At 36.9% G+C, this 19,715-nt stretch overlaps 1 protein-coding gene across 1 annotated transcript in view; it reads left to right on the top strand.

The window, feature by feature from the left end:
• The window catches only part of IRAG2 (inositol 1,4,5-triphosphate receptor associated 2), a 118,446-nt gene that overhangs the window by 51,508 nt on the left and 47,223 nt on the right, over positions 1–19,715 (top strand). The window lies entirely within an intron of this gene.

Raw genomic sequence — 19,715 nt, 5'->3', positions numbered from 1 at the left:
TATATGTTCAAAATTGCAAATAGTGAGCTTTAAAATTTGTGGAAACCCTGTATAATGAGTTGTTTTCCCTAAAGAAGGAAGTTGGAATTACAGAATATAGAATTCTTTTAACCAGAAAGGACTTTAGAGATCATTTAGTAAAATCTTATAATTTTACAGAGAATTGAGGCATAAGGATATAAAGTGAATTGATCAAGACCCAAGAGTTATTAATGGAAAGTCTATGAAGTGATTTCTTAATGGAAGAATTTGCTGAGTCTATTGACTCCTATCCCACTGGGCTTCATTTTCTGCCTCAGTACACAATGTATTGCACTGGGCACTAGGACTAGTCAATTAAATTTCAAGGAAAAGAAGTCAGGGAATAGAAAACTCTAAATGTAAAATAATTTACTATTTTACTGTTCCTCTACCTTAATTCTTGTGACTGTGGGGAAATTCTTGAAATCTGTATACTCTGTAAACCACATACTAAACAAGGACAGCTCTTTATCTTTTATTGACCACTATTTATATAGCTGCTAGTACCATACTAAGCATTCCCTTAAGAAACGCTTTTTCAGTGAGTGAATGAACATGGGTGTATACTGAATTTGAGTAAAGTAAAAAAAAATTAAAAAAAATAAAAAATCAAAAAAAAAAAAAATAAAAAAATAAAAAATCAGGGCACCTGGGTGGCTCAGTCAGTTAAGCATCTGCCTTCAGCTCAGGTCATGATCCTGGAGTCTCAGGATCAAGTTTGTGGATCAAGTCCCACATTGGGCTCCCTGCTCAGCTGGGAGTCTGTTTCTCCCTCTGCCCTTCCTCCTCCTTGTGCTCTCTTATTCTCTCTCAAGTAAAAAATTAAATCTTTAAAAAAAAAAAAAACGTTAAAAAAGGTAGAGACCAAAGTTGCTTAAAGAAAGTAGCCAGAAGAAACTATTTTATTCCCCACATATAAGAAAACTAGATACCAAAGAGAGGTTAATACCAAAAGGAACTCTCAAGAAAATGATCTTCTGCTTTCTCTAAGAAGCAGGGAGCCCAGACTTCCCCATAGAGGTAAAGGTATGGGTTAAGTGGATGTGCAGCTTCTTACATGGATACCATCTCCACAAAAGGGAGCACTGAAATTCTTCCAGTTAGCAACAAAGAGCTATTTGGAGAGGAGCCTGCATTAGAGTCATTTCTGAATAAGTGAATCTTCTGTATTATTCTACAAGACACACAAGCAGTCCAATTAAGTAACAGTAGGTGCAATTTGTTGAGAGCTTACTGTGTTGGAGGTAGTGCTAAAAATTTGACATACTTTTATCTCCAGAGAGGTTCAGTGACTCACCCAAGGTTACCCAAGAGGGATTAAGTGACAGCTGGGAGCAGACCTAGATGTGTGCAACTTCAAAACCTATGTTCTTTCAACTATTAATCCCCCACCATCTGCTTGTTCAAATTGAATAAAACATTAAAAATATTCTGGGAACCTGGCATTGGGCAAGATACTAATCACTGTAAGGATGGTTAAGCCCCTGCCTTCTGGATATAATTTAAAACAGACAAAACCATTTAGTGGCTGCAGACAAAATGATTTGGCTATCAGTTTTAACTATGAATAAGAATATAAGTGGAGTGGGGTGCCTGGGTGGCTCAGTTGGTTAAGTGTCCAACTCTTGATCACTCTTGATCTCACTTCAGGTCTTGACCTCAGGGTCATAAGTTCAAGCCCTGTGTTGGACTCCATGCTGGGTGTGGAGCCTACTTAAAATATATATATATATATATATATATTTTGCGGGGATGAGAATAAGAATTCTATGTTTAGGTGGAGTAGGAAATATTTATTAAAGGTAAACTTTTAGGGCCTGTTTACTGAGAAAAAGAAGGCTTTCATTCTGTTGCAAGATAAATAGTCTCCAGTGCTGAGGAATGGAGAGAACTGAGTGAGTCAAGGAGAGGCAGTGAAAGAAAAAACTGCTCTTGAAGATCTCAGTGAGAAAAAAATATCATTTATGCAACACCCAAGTGCTAGCTCTTGCTGGTTTTTTTTTCTAGGTGCTAAAAAATTATATAAGACCAAAATCTCTGCATCCATGAAACTAATATCTATTAGTTAGACACAGACAGTAAACAAATAAACATATAACTATATAATATAATGACAGGGAGTGGTAAGTGATATAAAAATTAAAGGAAGATAAGAAGACCAAGAATGATGGGGCAGGAAGACCTAATTTTAGGAAGAATGGCCAGGAAAGGCCTGTCTGTGATTTATAAATTTAATGAATTGCTGAAGTGAGGGAGTAAGCTAAAAGATGATCTGGGAAGGGTTCTAGCCAGAGGAATTAGTTAATGCAAAGGCTCTGAGGTTTTAATCAGCTTGGTATATTTGAGCAGCAGCAAGAGGGCAGCATGGCTGGGATGGAGTGAGTGCTAGGCAATGGTAGGAGATGAAGTTAGAGATATAGGCAGGAGTTAGGTTCACAGCCTTGCAGTTCATGCTTAGGGATTGGCATTTTATTCTAAGTAGATGAGAAGCAATCAGAGGGTTATAAACAGGAAAGTAATATGACATATTTTGAAAGATTATTCTAGCTGCTGGTAGAGCATTGTCTATAGAGGGAGAAAGTGAAAACAGTGACACCAGTGAGAAGAGTTTCTTCAATAACAGATCACCAATGAGAGTTCTTGAAACCAATTTATCAGATTATAAGTCATTTTAAAAAATAAATATAAAATATCAGAGTGTATTTCATATAGTAAGAGTAGTATTTCATAAAAATATTAATTCAGCTATGTGTATGTGTGTACTTGGTTGAAATATAAAATATTTGCTGTGTCATGGTCAAAAAAAGCCACTGAGTTAGAAACTATTTTTTTTAAGATTTTATTTATTTGTCAGAGAGAGAGAAGAGCACAAGCTGGGTGGGGGGGAGCGGTAGGCAGAGGGAGAAGCAGACTTCCCACTGAGCAGGGAGCCCTGTTCGATGCAGGGCTCAATCCCAGGACCAGGGGATCACAATCTGAGCCAAAGGCAAATGCTTAACCAACTAAGCCAACCAGGTGACCCAAAACTATTTCAATAATCTAGGTGAAGGGGTAGAACATGAGTCAGGGTGAGCCAGTTGGTAAGAACTGGTTGGATTCAAACTGTATTTTGAGGACAGGTCAGATCTGACATGCTAGTGAATTGGATGTGGGAATGCAAGAAAGAGTCATCCTTGACTTACAGGTTTTGGGTCTCAAAACTAGGTAAATGGGGTTCTATTTAGATGGCAAAGTTTCAGGGAGAATCAGACTAGGCAGATGTAGAAATCAAGATTTAGCATGAGGACATGTTAGCAAGGATAGTTACTGAATTCAAAAACACACTCAAAGCTAATACTATATTTCTTAACATGATAGTGCAAGTCTCTATGGAAGAAAAATCTTCAAAGGTTTAAAATCTATTGAATATCTTTAATAATGGTACTATATAATTTTTAAAAAGTTATTCTTAAGACTGTTAGATTCATAATGTGCATTATTATCTTACAGGTACAAATAATATACATATGTAATATATATGATTAAAAGTTGTAATATTATTAAATGTGGATTTCTGTTGGTCCCTTACAGTCCTTTTGCTTTCCCTTGGAAGATAAGGGACAGTCTTGAGAGCTTAGACTATTCCTACAAAAGAGAAAAGTTGATAAAACTGCTGTCTTAAGGAAAAGAAGAGGTGATGTCAGCAAGAAGGAATAGGAAGCCCTGGGCCTTCCTTTCCCCAAGGGATATACTGATTCAACAGCAATATACAAACATATTCCTTTTGTGAGAAATCCAGAAACTAGTTGAAAGGCTCCTGCATCCTGGGTAGATGTGAAACCAGCCACATCATTGCTGGTAGGAAAATTCTATATACCCTGTCAGTGTAATTCCTGCCCTGGCATAGGATCTTGTGATCAGAGGGAATCCCCAAGCTCCTAGATTTTCCCTGGGGAGGAAAGAGTCAGACTGTGTCCACATTCCAACTTTTCTGAGGACTTCCCAAGATACTGGCTTTTGTCTCGCCTGTCTCAGAGTGCAGATGGAACTGGGCATACTATAGACATCTAGAGGACATTAAGAACAATGACGGCAGATGGAACCAGCATACAAGTGTAACTCATCATAGTCCTTCTCCTTGCCTCAGAACAAAGTAAGCAGATGGAAAACCCCAGATCTTAGCTTTTCCCTGGAAGGAAAGAATAGGATCACACATTCAATATTCCCACTTTTCTGGGGGTCGTCTAAAAGACTGTCTTCTGTCACACCCATCTTAGAGCAATGATGTTGCTATGATACTCTAGACACTTAGGGCCTACAAAGGACAAAAATGGTGATTTGAACTAGCACAAAGTTTTGAGAGCCCCCAGAACCTTCCCCAGACTGATTGGTATAAGTTTTCTCCTATATAAGTCCAGGCTGTGGAGACTGTGAGAAGTGGTTGTTTTTTTTAATGTGCAGATACCAACAAAAAGCGTCAGGAAAAATGGAGAAATATGTTCCATCCAAAGGAACGAAATCTCTAAAAACTGACCCTAATGAATCAGAGATAAATGATTTACCTCACAGAGGATTCAAAATAACTGTCATAAAGATGCTCAATGAGGTTAGGAGAACAATGCATAAACAACGTGAGACTATCAGGGTGCCTGGTGGCTTAGTTAAGCATCCAACTCCTGATTTGGGCTCAGGTCATGATCTCGTGGTCATGGGATTGAGCCCCGTGTCGTGCTCTGTGCTCGGTGAGGAGTCTGATTCAGATTCTTTCTCCCTCTCTGTCTGCCCCTCCCCACTCATGCACTCTCTCTCTCAAATAAATCAATAAAATCTTAAAAAAAAAAACAAAACAAAGTGAGAATATCAACAAAAGACAAAAGTATTAAAAGAATACCCAACAGAAATCTTAGAACAGAAAAATATAATAAGTGGACTGAAAAATTTTATTAGAGGGGTTTAACAGCAGACCAGATCAAGGAGAAGAAAAGATCAATGAACTTGAAGACAGGTCTCTGGAAATGATCTAGTCAAAGAAGTGAAAAGAAAAAGGAATGACAGAGAGTGAAGAAATCTTAAGGGATGTATGGGATATCATAAAGTAGACCACTATAGGTATTATTGGAGTCCCAGAAGGAGAAGAGAGAAAGAAAGGGGCAGAAAGGCAAAGAAAAATATGGCCTAAAACTTCTAAAACCTGGGGAAGGACATCTAGATCCAGGAAATCCAATGGATCTCAAATAAGATGAACCCAAGAAATCCACATTGAGACACATAATAATTAAATTGTCAGAAGTCAAAAATAGAGAATTTTGAAAACAGCAAGAGAAGTTTTGTGGTGTACAAGGGAAGCACCATGAGACTGTCAGTGGATTTCTCAGCAGAAACCTTGTAAGTCAGGAGAAAGTGGGATGATGCATTCAAAGTCCTGAAAGTAAAAGACTACCAACCAAGAGCACTATTTTCAGCAAACTATCCCTCAAAAATCAAGGTGATGTAGACTTTCCCATATAAGCAAAAGCTGGAAGAGTTCACTACCACTAGACCTGCCTTAGTAGAATTGCTAAAAGAAGTTCAAGTTGAAACAAAAGGATCATAAACAACAGTATGAAAACATATTAAAGTATAAAATTTGCTAGTAAAGGTGAATATCATATAGACAAATACAGAATACTGTAATACTATAGCAGTGATAGGTAAATTTTAATTATAGGATAAAAGTTTAAAAATTATAAGTATATAAAATGACAAAAACATGTTAAGGTACACAATATACAAAGTTGTAAATTGTGACCTCAATAAAAAAGTAGAGGGAAGAGAGAAGTGAAAGTGTAGTTATTGTATGTGTTTGAAGTTGAATTGTTATCAGCTTAAAATAGACTTATGTTTTATGTAAGCCCCATGATAACCATAAAGAAAATACCTATAGAAGATACACAAAAGAAAAATGAGTCAAAAAAATTAATAAGAAAAAGGAAACACAAAGGAAGACAAGGGAGGAAAGAGGAACAACAAGACACAAAACAATGAAAAATGGCCATAGTAAATCCCTCTCTATCAATTACTTTAAATATAAATAGATTAAACTTTCTAATCAAAAGACATAGAGTGGCTAAATGGATTAAAAAACAAGATCCAACTATATGCTGTCTACAAGAGACTCACTTCAGATTTAAGGACACACATGGGCTGAAAGTGAAGGGATGAAAAAAGATGTTCCAGTCAAATACTAACCAAAAGAGAGCCAGGGTGGCTATACTTACATCAGAGAAAATAGACTTCAAGTCAAAAATTGTCACAAGAGACAAAGGAAGGACACTGTACAGTGATAAAAGGATCAGTTCACTAGGAAGATATCACAATTATATATATATCAGAGCACTTAAATATATAAAGCATAGATTGACAGAATGGAAGGAGGAAATAGAGAGCAATATAATAATAGTAGGAGACTTCAATACACCACTTTCAATAATGGATAGAACATTGAGATATAAGATCAATAAGGAAATAATTCACTGGAACAACACTATAGACCAGGTGGACCTAACAGACATATACAGAACATTCTACCCTCTAGCTATAGAATATACATTCTTCTCAAGTGCACATGGAACATTCTCCAGGATAGATCACATTAGGTCACAAAACAAGTATAAACAAATTTAAGAAGATGGAAATTAATACTAAGTATCTTTTCAAACCACTATGGAATAGAACTAGAAATCAATAGCAGAAGGAAAACTGGAAAATTCACAAATATTTAGAAATTAATGCACTGCTGAAAAACCACAAAGAAGAAATTAACAGGGAAATTAGAAAATATCTTGAGACAAAAGTGAGAACAACATATCAAAACCTATGGCATGCAGCAAAAGCAATACTGAGAAGTTAACAGTGGCAGATGCCTACATTTAAAGAAGGAAGATCTCAAATTAACAACCTAACGTTATAGCTCAAGAAATCAGAAAAAGAAGAACAAACTAAGTTCAAAATTAGCACAAGGAAGGAAATAATAAAGATTAGGAGAAATAAATAGAGAATAGAAAAACTCTTTAAAAAATAAATAAAAATAAAAGTTGGTTTTTTAAATTAAAAAAATGTAATTTATATTTAACTATTATGTTATTTAACCATTATCAAATTTAACTATAATTTTAATTCTGGTATAATTAACATACAATGTTAGTTTTAGGTGTACAGTATAGTGATTCAACAATTCTATCCATTACTCAGTACTCACCATGATACATGTATTCTTATCCCCTTTACCTATTTCACCCATCCCCCACCCACCTCTGGTAACCATCAGTTCTCCATATTTAAGAGCCATTTTGGGGGGGGTGTTTGTCTCTTTTTCCTTTGTTCATTTGTTTTGTTTCATAAATTCTACATATAAGTGAAATCATATGGTGTTTGTCTTTCTCTGATGGACTTAGGTCGCATAGCATTACAACCTTTAGATCCATCCATGTTATTGCAAATGGCAAGATTTTATTCTTTTTTATGGATGAGTAATATTCCATCACACACACACACACACACACACACACTACACCACATCATCTTTATCCATTCATCAATCAGTGGACATTTGGGTTCTTCCATAATTTGGCTATTGTAAATAATGCTACAATAAACACGGGTTCATATATCTTTTCAAATTGGCATTCTTGTATTCTTTGGGTAAATACCCAGTAGTGGAATTATTGGATCATATGGTAATTTGTATTTTTAACATTTTGAGGAACCTCCATACTGTTTTCCACAGTGGCTGCATTCTCACCAACAGTGCACAAGGGTTCCTTTTTCTATACATTCTTGCCAACAATTCTTGTTTCTTGTGTTTTTTATTTTAACCATTCTGACAGGTGTGAAGTGGTATCTCATTGTGGTTTTGATTTGCATCTTTCTGATGATGAGTGATGTTGAGCATCTTTTCATGCATCTGTTGGCCATCTGTATGTCTTTGGAGAGATGTCCCATGTCTTCTGCCCATTTTTTAACTGGATTATTTGTTTTGGGGTGTTGTATAAGTTCTTTATATATTTTGGATACTAACCCTTTATTGGATATGTCATTTGCAGATCTCTTCTATTCCATAATTTGTCTTAGTTTTGTTGATTTTTTTTTCCTTTGCTGTGCAGAAGGTTTTTATTTTGATGTAGTCCCGATAGTTTATTTTTGCTTTTATTTCCCTTGCCTCAGGAGACAGATCTAGAAAAATGTTGCTGTGGCTGATGCTAGAGAAATTACTGCCTGTGCTGTTTTCTGGGATGTTTATGGTTTCAGGTCTCACACTTAGGTCTTTAATCCATTTTGAGTTTATTTTTGTGCAGTGTAAGAAAGTGGTCTGGTTTTATAATTAATTAATTAATTCATTCATTCATTTATGAGATAGAGCACAAGTCGGGGGAGAGCAGAGGTAGAAGGACAAGCAGACTCCATGCTGAGCACATAACCCCATGTGGGGCTCATTCCCACAACCCTGAGATCATGACCTGAGCTGAAATCAAGAGTCAGTCACAACCGACTGAGCCACCCAGGGACTCCATCGTTTCATTCTTTTGCGTATAGCTGTCTAACACTAGTATTCCCCAACAGCATTTGATGAAGAGACTATGTTTTTCCCATTGCATATTCTTGCCTCCTTTGTCATAGATTAATTGACCATATAAGCATGGGTTTATTTCTGGGCTCTCTGTTCTATTGATGTGTCTAATTTTGTGCTGGTACCATACTGTTTTGATTACTACAGCTTTGTGGTATATGTTAAAATCTGGGATTGTGATACCACAGTTTTGGGTTTTTTGTTTTTTTTTTCAGGATTAGTTTGTTCAGGGTCTTTTGTGGTTTCTTAACATATTTTAGGGTTATTAGTTCTAGTTCTATGAAAAATGTTGTTGGTATTTTGATAGAGATTGCATGAAATCTGTAGATTGCTTTGGGTAGTATGGACATTTTAACAATATTTGTTCTCCCAATCCATGAGCATGGGCTATCTTTTCATTTGTTTGTGTTAGCTTCAGTTTCTTTTAACAGTGTTTTATAGTTCTCAGTGTACAGTTCTTTCACCTCCTTGGTTATGTTTATTCCTAGGTATTTTATTATTTTTTGGTGCAATTATAAATGAGATTGTTTTCTTAATTTCTCTTTCTGCTACTTCATTATTAGTGTATAGAAACACAAAAAATTTCTGTGTATTGATTTTATATTCTGCAACTTTATTGAATTCATTTATTCTAATGGTTTTTTGGTGGAGTCTTTAGGGTTTTTTTATATATATAGTATATCATCTGCAAATGGTGACAGTATTGTTTCTTTCTTATCAATTTGGATGCCCTTTATTTCTTTTTCTTGTCTGATTGCCGTGGCTAGGACTTTCAGTACTATGTTGAATAGAAATGGTGAGAGTGGACATCCTTCACTTATTCCTGATCTTAGGGGGAAAGATCTGTTTTTCACCATTGAGTATGATGTTAGCTGTGGGTTTTTCATATATGGCCTTTATTATGTTGAGATATGTTCCCTCTAAATCGACTTTGTTGAGGGTTTGTGTCATGCATAGATGTACTTTGTCAAATGCTTTTTCTGCATCTATTGAAATGATCATAGTTTTTATCCTTTCTCTTGTTGATGTCCTGTATCATGTTGATTGATTGGTGAATACTGAATCATTCTTGCATCCCAGAAATAAATCTCGCTCAATAGTGGTGAATGACTTTTTGAATGTATTGTTGGGATTTGGTTTGATAGTATTTTGTTGAGGATTTTTGCATCTATGGTCATCAGAGATATTGGCTTGTAGTTTTATTTTGTTGTTGTTTGTTTTTGTTTTTTGTGATGCCTTTATGTGTTTTTGTTTTGTTTTGTTTTTTTCTTTTTCTTTTCTTTTCTTTTCTTTTTTTTTTTTGTATCAGAGTAATCCTGGCCACATAGAATGAATTTAGAAGCTTTCCTTTCTCTTTTATTTTTTTGGGAATAGTTTGAGAAGAATAGGTATCAATTTTATTTTTATTTTTTTTAATTTAAATTTCAGTTAGTTAACATATAGTGTAGTGTTGGTTTCAGGAGTAGAATTTAGTGTTTCATCACTTACATATAACACCCAGTGCTCATCTCAAGTGCCCATCTTAATGCCCATCACCCACTTAGCCCAACCCCCCACCTACCACCCCTCCAGCAACCCTCAATTTGTTTTCTATATTTAAGTCTTTTATGCTTTGCCTCTCTCTTTGTTTTTATTTTTCCTTCCCTTCCCCTATGTTCATCTGTTTTGTTTCTTAAATTCCACATATGGTGAAATCATTTATATGTCTTTCTCTGACTGACTTATTTCACTTAGCAAAATACACTCTAGTTCCATCCACGTTGTTACAAATGGCAAGATTTCATTCTTTCTGATCACTGAGTAATATTCCATTTAAATATATACCACATCTTCTTTATCCATTCATCAGTTGATGGACATTTGGCCTCTTTCCATAATTTGGCCATTGTTGATAGTGCTGCTATAAACGTTGGGGTGCATGTGCCCCTTCAAATCAGCATTTTTGTATCCTTTGGATAAATACCTAGTATGAACTCTTCTCTAAATGTTTGGTAAAATTCACCTGTGAAGCCATCTGATCCTGGACGTTTGTTTCTTGGGAGGTTTATTATTATTATTATTATTATTATAGATGCCATTGCACTGCTGGTAACTGGTATGTTCAAATTTTCTATTTCTTTCTGATTCAGTTTTGGGAGGTTTTATGTTTCTAGGAATTTACCCATTTCTTTTAGTTTGTCCAATTTGTTAGCATATAATTTTTCATAATATTCTCCTACAATCCTTTATATTTCTGTGTTATTTCTCTTTTTTCAATTCTCATTTTGTGTTTGAGTCCTCTTTCTCTCTTTTTGATGAGTCTGGCTAAAGGCTTATCAATTTTGTTGATCTTTCTAAGGAACCAGCTCCAGGTTTCATCCATCTGTTCTGTTTTTTTTTAGTTCCTATTTCATTTATTTTTGCTGTAATCTTTATTATTGCTTTATTCTACTGGTTTTGGGATTTGTTCTTCTTTTTCTAGCTCCTTTAGGTGTATGGCGAAGTTGTGATTTTTCTTGCTCCTTGAGGTAGGTCTGTATTCTGTACACTTCTCTCTTAGAACAGCTTTTGCTGTATCCCAAAGATTTTGGACCATTAGTTTACATTGTCATTTGTCTCCACATATTTTTTATTTCCTCTTTGTTGACCCACTCATTGTTTATATCATGTTATTTAACTTCCATGTATTTGTGTTCTTTCCAGATTTTTTCTTGTCATTGATTTCTAGTTTCATAATGCTTGGTCGGAAAAGATGTACGGTATGATTTCAGGTTTTTTTTAATTTATTGAGACTTGTTTTGTGGCCTAATATGTGACCTATTCTGGAGAATGTTCTATGTGCACTTGAATGTGTATTCCACTGTTTTAGGATGGAATGTTCTGAATATATCTGTTAGATCCATCTGGTCCAATGTCACTCAAAGCCATTTTTCCTTATTGATTTTCTGTTTGGATGATCTATCCTTTCATGTAAGTGAAATGTTAAAGTCTCTTACTATTATTGTTTTCTATTATTTTCTTTATGTTTTTTAATTTGCTTTATGTATTTGAGTGCTCCCAAGTTGGGTGCATAAATATTTATAATTGTTATATCTTCTTGTTGAATTGTTCCCTTTATGATTACATAGTGTATTTGTCTCTTGTTACAGTCTTTGTTTTAAAGTCCATTTTGTCTGGGGTGCCTGGGTGGCTCAGTTGGTTAAGTGACTGCCTTCAGCTCAGGTCATGATCCCAGAGGTCTGGGAGTCCTGTGTCAGGCTCCCTGCTCAGTCAGGAGTCTGCTTCTCCCTCTCCCTCTGCCCTTCCCCCTGCTCATGCTCTTTCTCTTTTAAAGAAATAAAATCTTAAAAAAAAATAGTCCATTTTATCTGATCTAAATATTGCTCCTCCGGTTTTCTTTTACTTCCATTTGCATGATAAATGCTTTTCCATCAATTCACTTTCAGTCTGCATGTGTCTTTAGGTCTGAAATGAGTCCCCTATAGGCAACATATAGATGGGTCTTATTTTCTATCCATTCTGTCTCCCTACATCTTTTGATTGGAGCCTTATTCCATTTACATTCAAAGTAATTATTGATAGTTATATATTTATTGCCATTTTGTTACTTGTTTTATGGTTGTTTTTGTAGTTCTTCTCTGTTCCTTTCTTCTCTTGCTCTCTTTTATCATGGTTTGCTGGCTTTCTTTAGTGATATACTTGGATTCCTTTCTCTTTATTTTTTTGTATATCTATTACCAGCTTTTGATTTGTGGTTCCCATTAGGTTTATCTATAAGTTTGAACCCATTCTAAAAGTACTAAATTTTTACTCCTCTTCCCCTAGAATTTAGGTATAAGGTGTCATACTTTACACTGTGTGTGTGTGTATGTGTGTGTGTGTGCATGTGTGTGTGTGAATCCTTGACTGATTTTTATGGATATACCTAATTTTAGTACTTTAGTGCATCCTACTTTTCTTACCCCTGCTTATGGTCATTCTTTTCCACTCAAAGAGTCCCCTCTAACATTTCTTGTAAGGCTGGTTTAGTGGTGATAAATTCCTTTAACTTTTTTTTTTTTCCCTGGGAAATCTTTATCTCTCCTTCTATTCTGAGTGATAGCTTTGCTGGATAGAGCATTCTTGGTTGCAGTTTTTTTCTTTCAGCACTTTGAATATATCATTCTAAACCCTCTGGCCTGCAAAATTTCTGTTCAAACATCAGCTGATAGCCTTATGGGGTTTCCCTTGTATGCAACTGTTTTCTTTTGCTGTTTTGAAAATTCTCTATTTATCACTACTTTTTGCCACATTAATTACTATGTGTCTTGGTGTGGATCAGCTTGGGTTGATTTTGTTTGGGACTTCCTGTGCCTTGTGGATCTAGATTTGTGTTTTCTTCCCCAGATTCAGGAAGTTTTCAGCTATTATTTCTTTAAATACATATTTCTTCCCCCTTTGCTCTCTCTTTTCCTTCTGGGATCCCTATAATATGAATGTTGTTATGCTTGATCATGTCATTGATTTCCCTTAATCTGTTTTAATTTATTGCTATTTAATTTGTTTCTCCTGTTCAGCTAGATTGCTTTCCACTACTCTGTCCTCCAGGTCACTGATCCATGCTCCTTCCTCTACTGTATTTAAAATTTTAGTTATGTGTTACGCATCTCTGATTGGTTCTTTTTTATATTTTCTATCTCTTTGTTGAGGATCTCACTGATATCCTCCAGTCTTTTTCCAGTCCATTTATTATCTTTATTACCATTACTTTAAGCTTTCTAATAGGCATATTACTTATCTCTGTTTTGTTTAGCTCTCTTGCTGTGATTTTTAAATTTTTTTTTATTTATTAGAGAGAGAGAGAAAGTGCGTGTGTGTGCACACATGAGCACAAGTGGGGGGGAGAAGCAGAGGCAGAGGGAGAAGGATGCAGGGCTTGATCCCAGGACCCTGAGATCACAACCTGAGCCAAAGGCAGACGCCCAACCAACTGAGCCACTCAGGCACCCCCTTGCTGTGATTTTTGACTTGTTCTTTCATTTGGGACGTATTCCTCTGTCTCCTCCTTTTGTCTAACTCTCTGTGGTCTGTTTCTGTATGTTAGGAAAGTCAGCTATGTCTCCTGCTCTTGAAATTAGTGGCCTTATGAAGAAGAGGTCCTATGGAGCTCTTTTGTGCCATATTCCCTCTTCACCAAAACCTGGTCCTTCAAGGGTGTCTCCTATGTGTGTTGTGTGTATGCTGCTGTTGTGGCTGAGCCACATTTGCCTTCAGTCCAGTCATCTGCAGTGGCTCCCCTTGCCTGTTGTGGACAGAGTTTGGTCCTTGTGTTAGTGGGCTAGTCTGGGGCCACCTTGACCTTGAGTTGAGTCAGACCAGGTGTTTGCCAGAGATGCAGTAGCACCAAACTTCAGGGTGTTCTCCCTATGTTGTCAAATGAGACGCTTTCATTGGTGGGCGGGGACTGCAGTCAGACCAGATATCTACCCCCAATCCATTGCCAGGGCTACAGTCAGACTGGTGTGTGTGGTTATCTTTCCCTCTCCCCAGGGAAGGAGTCCGTTTGGAGAGTGTTGGCCCCTGTCAGGTCTGCTTGCACACAGCCAGGCTTGTGGCACTGCTTTGAAGAGACTCCTGCCAAGGACATTTTTGGGGGACAGGTCTGTGGGAGAATGGAGGAGTGGGCTGCACTGCCAGCAAGGTCTGTGCTGGTCTGCTGTGGGAAGGTGCATGAAAACTGCTGCCGAGTCCAGGATGGAGGGAGAGCATCGGCAGGAGAATGCAGGTTGGGGTGCACTGTTGTCAAACTAGGCAGAGGGTGTTTGCTCTGCGCTGTTCCTGCAGGTGCCTGTGTGTCTAGACTAGGGCAAGGGGTAGGAGAGGAAAATGGTGCCCACCAGCTCTTTTGTTCTTGGAGAATCTTACAAAGATCCCTGCCCCTCCAGCACCTGCTCTGAGATTAGTAAATAAATCTCCTTCTCGTATACCCCAGGGTTTTTTTTTCTCAAACTGCTGTTGCTATGCTATATCTCAGTGGGACTCTTTGTTGTACTCTCTCTATAAGTGTGGGCACTCAATTTCCTATTGCCCTCCAGCTCTCCCAGAGCTCAGCTTGCTCATTTTTAAAGTTCAAGGTGTCAAGCTACACTGATTATAAACTTGTGAAATTAGGCCCCTGTGGTTTTCAAAGCCCAGTGTTATGGGGATTCATCTTCCCAGTGTGGCTCCCTCATGCCTGGGGTGCCTGGTGTGGGGTGTGCTCCTTTCCTCTCTGTGCCAATGTCATCCCTCCTTCCCATAGACAGTCCTGTGAGTCAGTTTGGTTCCTGACCATATCTTCACCCTTGCTAACCTCTTCATTGTGGCCTCTTCTTTACATTTAGCTGTGGAGAGTCTATTCTGCCAGTCTTTGGGTCATTTTTCTGGGTTATTTACACTGATGTGTGTGTTATTTAGGAGTACCTGTAGGACAAGGTGAGCCTAGGATCCTCCTCTTCTGCCATTTTCCCTGAAAGTCTGAATTTTTTTAAAGATGTAATCGACAAACAGACTAAGAAAAGGAGCAGATTCAGATAAGATCAGAAACAAAAGAAGAAATATTATAACCGATGCTACAGTGAGAGGGTTTGGGGTGAGGGTCATAAAAGACCACTGTGGGCAGTCATACACCAACAACTGGATAATCTTGAAGAAACAGATAAATATTTAGGAACATACAACCTACCAAGACTGAATCGGAAAAAGAAAATCTGAACAGAGCAAGAAATAGTAAGGAGATTGAAGCAGTATTCAAAAACCCAACAAAGAGAAGATCAGGACCAGGTGGTTTCACTGATGAATTCTGCCAAACATCTAAGGAAGATTAATAGTAGGAGATTATTGAAGACTTTTGAAACTTTCAAAAAATTATAAAGGAGGGACCACTTCCAAATTCATTTTATGAGGTCGGTACTATCCTGACACCAAAACCAAAGATACTACAAAGAAAACTATAGGTCAATATCCCTGATGGGTATAGGTGCAAAAATCCTCAACAAAATACTAGCAACCAACTTTAATCATGCATTGAAAAAATCGTACCATGTGAGATTTATCCCTGCAATGCAAGGATGGTTCAGCATACACAAATTAATGTGATATACTGCATTAACAGAATGAAAGATAAATATCACATGATCACCTGAATTGATGAAGAAAAGCATTTGACAAGATTTAACACTTTTTCATGATAAAATATTCAAAATACTAGAAATAAAAACTACCTCAACATAATAAAGGCCATTATGAAAAACACACAGCTAACATCATACTCAGTGATGAAAGACTGAATGTATTTCCTCTAAAATCAAAACTAAGGCAAGCATGCCCACTCTCACCACTTCTAAGCAACATAGTACTAGAAGTCCTAGCCAGAGCAATTAAGCAAGGAAAGGAAGAAATAAAATCATCTGTATTTGTATATGACGTGATCTTATATGCAGAAAACTCTAAAGACTCCACAAAAAGTTGTTAGAACCAATAAACAAATTCAGCAAAATTGCAGCATATGTAATTAACATACAAAAATCAGATGCATTTCTGTACACTAACAACTATCCAAAAAGAAAGTTGGAAAAACAATCTGATTTAAAATAACATCCGAAAGAGTAAAATAGGAATGAACTTAATTAAGGAGGTGAAGACTTGTACATTGAAAACTATAAAACATTGCTGAAAGAAATTAAAGAAGATACAAATAAGTGAAGACATCTTGTGTTCATAGGTTAGAAGACTTAGTATTGTTAAAATGTCAATGATACCCAAAATCACCTGCAGATTCAGTGCAATACTGATCAAAACCTTACTGGCATTTTTTTAAAGTAATAGAAAAAGAAATAATTCTAATATTCACGGGGAACCACAAAGAATCCTGAACAGCCAAAACAACCTTGAGAAAGAAACACAAAGCTGGAGGTAGCACACTTCCTTATTTCAAAATATATTACAAAGCTATAGTAATTAAAACAGTATGATAGTGGCCTAAGGACAGTGGAACAGAATAGAGTGCCCAGAAATAAACCCATGCATAAATGGCCAACTGATCTTTGACTAGAGTGCCAAGAATACACATGGAGAAAGGATAGTCTTTTCAACAAATTGTGTTGGGAAAGCTGGATAGTCCTATGCAAAAGAATGAAGTTGAACCCTTGTTATATACCATATACAAAAATCAACTCAAAATGGATTAAAGACTTAAATACAAGACCTAAAACTCTGAAACTCTAGAAGAAAACTTGGGGGAAATTCTTCATGACCATGGACTTGGCTATGACACAAAAGCACAAACAACAAAAGAAAAGTTAGGTAAGTGGGTTTACACCAGACTTAAGAGTTTTTGAACAGCAAAGGAATTAACAGAGAGAACAGGTACATTATGGAATGAAAGAAAATATTTGCAAACCATATACCCAATAAGGGGTTGAATTTCAAAATACAAGAAGAACTACAACAACTGAGTTACAAAAAACCAAATAACCCAATTTAAAAATAGCAAAGGACTTGAATAGATATTTTTCCAAAGAAGACATACAGTTGACCAACAGGTATATGAAAAGATGTTCAACATCACTCATCGTCAGGGAAATGCAAATAAAACCCACCATGAGTCATTCATAATGATGAATGAATCACACCTGTTAGGGAAGGCTATTATTAAAAACCAAAGGGAAAAAAATAACCACCAAAAGATACCAAGTGTTGGGGTGCCTGGGTGGCTCAGTCGTGAAGCGTCTGCCTTTGGCTCAGGTCATGATCCCAGGGTCCTGGGATCGAGCCCCGCATTGCGCTCCCTGCTCTGTGGGAAGCCTGCTTCTCCCTCTCTCACTCCCCCTGCTTGTGTTCCTTCTCTCACTGTCTCTCTCTCTAATAAATAAAATCTTTAAAAAAAAAAAAAGATACCAAGTGTTGGCAAAGATGTAGAGAAATAATTAAAACTCTGTATACTGTTGATGGGAATTTAATACAGTGCAACTGCTATGGAAAACAGTATGGAATTTCCTCAAAAAATTAAAAATGGAACAACCATATTATCCAGCAATTCCGCTTCTGGATATATGTGCAAAAGAATTCAAAGCAAAATCTTGAAGAGATATTTACACACCCAAGTTTATTACAGCATTATTCACAATAGCCACAATATAGACACAGCCTACATTTTATCAGTGGTAAATGAATAGAGAAAATATCGCATATATATGTATGTATATATATATGTATGTATCGCATATATATGTATGTATATATATATATATATATATATGCAGTGGAATATTATGCAGCCTTAAAAAGGAAATTTTGTCGCATGTGATAACATGGAAAAATCTTGAGGATATTATGCTAAGTGAAATTAACCAGTTACAGAAGGACAAATATGGCATGATACCACTTCTATGAGGTATCTAGAATAGTCAAACTCAGAGAAGCAGAGAGGAGAATGGTGGTTTCCAGGGACTAGAGGAGGGGGAAATGGAGAGCTGCAATTTAACAGGTATAAAGTTTCAGTTATGCAAGACGAGTAAGTTCTAGGGATCTTCTATACCACATTGTGCCTACGGTTAACAACATTATACACTTTAAAATGTATTAAGGGCGGGCGCCTGGGTGGCTCAGTTGGTTAAGCGACTGCCTTCGGCTCAGGTCATGATCCTGGAGTTCCTGGATCGAGTCCCGCATCGGGCTCCCTGCTCGGCAGGGAGTCTGCTTCTCCCTCTGACCCTCCCCCCTCTCATGTGCTCTCTCTCATTCTCTCTCTCTCTCAAATAAATAAATAAAATCTTTAAAAAATAAATAAAATAAAATAAAATGTATTAAGGGGGTAGACCTCATGTTAAATGTTCTTACAAAATTTAAAACAAGAAGAAACTGACTATAAGGTATTGAACAAGGCTCAATAGATTATTTAGGTAGTTTTTATTTTTGTTTAGAGTTTTGTTTGCTAGTTTACCATGATGGTAAGCATTCTGTGCCACCATCCTTGTCTCTCGTGCGATTCTTCTTGTACTTAGGGCTAGATTTATGCCAATATACGATGAGATTCTGACTGTGTTAATGTTTGAGAGGCATGCAAAAGGCCTAAACCTGACAATGTCTTCCTCTTTGCTTTGAAGCTCCCAAAGTTTATCATCCCTTTGAGCTAAGGATATCATCGTTATTCAGATCAAGCTGTTTCCAGATAGTCATTGATATATTGATACCTAGCATTGTTTAAATAATCTCATCAGCTGAGAGCAGGTGCATTTTAATACATTTTGGAGGATTAGAAATGTATCCAAAAGAGAGGTAACATAACAACACTAAGAGATTTGGAATGAGGAAGAAAGGGAGGGGGGTCAAGTTTTCAGGAAAGACAAGACTGTGGTGGAAATACTAACATGGAGTGTTCCGTCCATGCTTGGGGGCAGCCCTTCTTGGGCTCACCATTTAGCATGATTGACAACTCTTTTTTTTTTTTTTTTAAAGATTTTATTTATTTATTTGAGACAGAGAGAATGAGAGAGAGAGAGCACATGAGAGGGGGGAGGGTCAGAGAGAGAAGCAGGCTCCCCGCCGAGCAGGGAGCCGGATGCGGGACTCGATCCAGGGACTCCAGGATCATGACCCGAGCCGGAGGCAGTCGCTTAACCAACTGAGCCACCCAGGCGCCCATGATTGACAACTCTTAAGGAGAAAAGGCCACGGTCATGACCCAAAGCTTTTATTGCTTTTTTTTTCTTTTATCTTTCCCTTTCCTTTCTTTTTCTGAAACAGCTAGCTATGATGTGTAAATACTGCACCTGTCACAGTGACCTCATTACCGTGCCATCCTCTAAGCAGTTGGTGCCTGATGCTAATTACTACGATGAATGTAGCTTGTGGGAAACTGAATATCCCAGTGTAAAATAGGAGACCAAATGCCCTTATCTCTAAAGTGAGGGTATCAGGCCAACTGATCAATATGAGTGCTTTGATTAAAATTCTCTATTTGTTAAGCATTTATATGTATGTAAATACTTTCACTTTTCCCTCTGATTTCTGAGGAAGTGCATTAAGTTTGAATTTGTCACAACTTCCCAGGGTGACTCTCAGTTGAAATGTCACTGACAGCTTGTGGTTTGGACTCTTTTTTTTTTTTTTT

The sequence above is a fragment of the Leptonychotes weddellii genome, chromosome 5 (genome assembly GCF_054177405.1).
Source record: "Leptonychotes weddellii isolate Sample4059 chromosome 5, ASM5417740v2, whole genome shotgun sequence".
NCBI lineage: Eukaryota > Metazoa > Chordata > Mammalia > Carnivora > Phocidae > Leptonychotes > Leptonychotes weddellii.
The sequence above is the reverse complement of the archived record's forward strand: the minus strand, read 5'-3'. Positions and strand labels throughout refer to the sequence as shown.